General features: G+C 38.8%; 1 pseudogene; it reads right to left on the bottom strand.

Moving 5' to 3' along the window:
* Nucleotides 1-1,099: 1,099 nt before the first annotated feature.
* Nucleotides 1,100-2,028, bottom strand: LOC100518722 (annotated as a pseudogene).
* Between the last annotated feature and the right edge of the window lie 505 nt (nt 2,029-2,533).

Below are 2,533 nucleotides of genomic sequence, written 5' to 3'. Positions count from 1 at the left end.
TTTCTTAGGTTGGGAAATTTGCTCCAGGGTGATTTTCAATTCCTATTGGAAAAAAAACTGCTTTTAACTTTTACAGTGATCAAAAAAAATGCAGCCACTGAGTTTAAGTGATATTCTCTATTTACTCACTATAAGAAAAATTTAATTTCACCAGTAACAGGAATATGGCCTTCATATGGGTGTTCCCTAACTTTTTTCCCATTGTCCCAACCCCACTGCTCTAGTCATTATCAGAACAGTTACTTTTTTAAGGTGTAACAGTAGATTGGGCAATAAAAATGGCTCATGCTTATGGAGGATATACTATGCAATAGGCAGTGTTTCAGCCTTGCACATATCCTCACAAGACTGTAAGCTCTGTGCTCTTGTTATCCCTTCCATGTAATAGGTAATATGTTGAGTGTATGTGCCGGTTTTCATACTTAGTAAGCAATTCTAAGTCCAGAACTCATGCTCTAACCAATAACTCTAAGGTACTAGAATTAGCGAGAGAGTGGCAGTTAATTTATACATGAATGGAGCCTGGGAGAGAAAGTACATTAGAATAAAAGGAACGAGTTTGATGTGGGGTTTAGGAAAGAGCTGATTGGGGTTTCTCTGGCCTCAGACATAAGAGAAATTCAGATTGACACTGACTACAACATGATCAGCACAGAAGATGACTTCTTTAAGAAATATTCTTGCAAGTCATAAATTAGATCATTTTAGAATATTGTCTATGTGACGCAAGTAAAAGATTGAAATTATTTTTTAATTCATTGTTTGACAGCCAGAAATGGCTTCATTGGATATAGTTAAACACAAGAATGAGCTCTATGGGCTCCCAGTATTGCCTGGTGTTTTTGATAATCTGCTGCTTAATATATAAATTGATTATACAGCCAAAGGATCAACAGGGCAGAAGAGATATAAATAATAAGAAGCCTAGAAAAGAGCGTAGTAGAGAGCCTGGACAAATCCAGGGAATTGTAAACATTTGCTCATATTTAAGCCTATGTATTGTTGCTAGACACAAGGATCATAGGCAAGCATTTTAAAGGTTTCAGAATAAAGATGTCATATATTCAACAAGCTCAGTGGTGAAAATTAGGGATGTCTTTCAGTTCACTTCCTTTCTTCCTGTGATGTGGCACCATAGTTTCTTTATGGCGTTCTTCATCTCCATGTTTCTCAGTGTGTATATCAGAGGGTTCAGCATGGGATGATAGTGTAAAAAAGAGCAAACACTTTGTCTTCTGGTGAAGTAGTGGCTGGTCAAATATAAATAAAGAATAAAGGAGTGAAAAAAAGGACTACCACAGTGATGTGAGAACTGCAGGTGGAGAGAGCTTTGTGGTGATTCTCTACAGAGTAAGAGCAGACAGTATATAAGATGACAGCATAAGATATCAACAAGACCACAAAAGTCACCAGGCCCATCAGGTCTGAATTGGCAATGAGCAGGAGATCAGTTCTGCTGGTGTACATGCAGGCCATTTTCAGCAAAGGATACACATCACAGAAGTAATGATCTATTACATTGGGGCCACAGTAGGGTAAGAAGATGGCCAGGAGAAATTGACTGAAGGAATGTAGGAATCTTCCAGCACAGGAAACAGCAATCATGGTGCCACACTTCTGCCTGGTCATGATGATTGTGTAATGCAGGGGCTGGCAGATGGCCATGTAGCAATCATAGGCCATCCCTGTCAGGATGAAGACCTCGATCCCCACAAAGAAGTGCATGGTAAAGAGCTGGGTCATGCAGCCTTTGTAGGAAATGGTCTTATTTACTGCCAGCAAGTCAACAGTCAACTTGAGGGTCACAGTGGAGGTGTAACAAAGGTCTGAGAGTGAGAGGTAACTCAGGAAGAAATACATAGGCTCATGAATAAATGGACTGCAGGTGATAGAAATAATGACAAGCAGGTTTCCAATCAAAATTGCAAGGTAACACAGTAAGAACAGTAAAAAACAGAGGACTTCAATTTCCTTTATTTGAGAAAATCCCAAGAGAATAAATTCTGTAATGTTTTTTCTATGTTCCATGATGCAAAGCAGTTTCAAGACACCTGAAATTAAATAATTATTAATTCTTATGATATATATTTAAATATGGTGATGCACATAATTTCTTGTCATGGAGCAAATTATAGTAGAAAGAATCCAAAAGTTGAAGAAAAAGAAAGTTGGTTTTTATTTGGAGTGATTCCTTCCCCCCCCTTTTTTTTCCTTAGCTTTTTTTAAGGCTATGCCTGAGACACATGGAGGTTCCAAATATGGATCTAATGGGAGCTCCAGCTGCAAGTCTATGCTGCAAGCCATAACAACGTGGGGTCTGACCTACGTCTGCAAGCTACACCACAGCTCACAAACTGGCAATGTTGGATCCTTAACACACTGAGCAAGGCCAGAGATCAAATCAGCATCTTCACAGATACTAGTTGGGTTCGTTACCACTGAGCCACAAAGGGAACTCTTAGCTTTCCCTTTTTGACTTTTATTTGAAAAGGCTGTCCCTTTCTTGAAAACGTTAACTACTGCTAAACATCTT

This window comes from Sus scrofa, unplaced genomic scaffold, assembly GCF_000003025.6.
Source record: "Sus scrofa isolate TJ Tabasco breed Duroc unplaced genomic scaffold, Sscrofa11.1 Contig53, whole genome shotgun sequence".
Classification (NCBI taxonomy): Eukaryota; Metazoa; Chordata; class Mammalia; order Artiodactyla; family Suidae; genus Sus; species Sus scrofa.
Note: the sequence above shows the minus strand (reverse complement) of the source record. Positions and strands in the feature narration are given on the sequence as shown.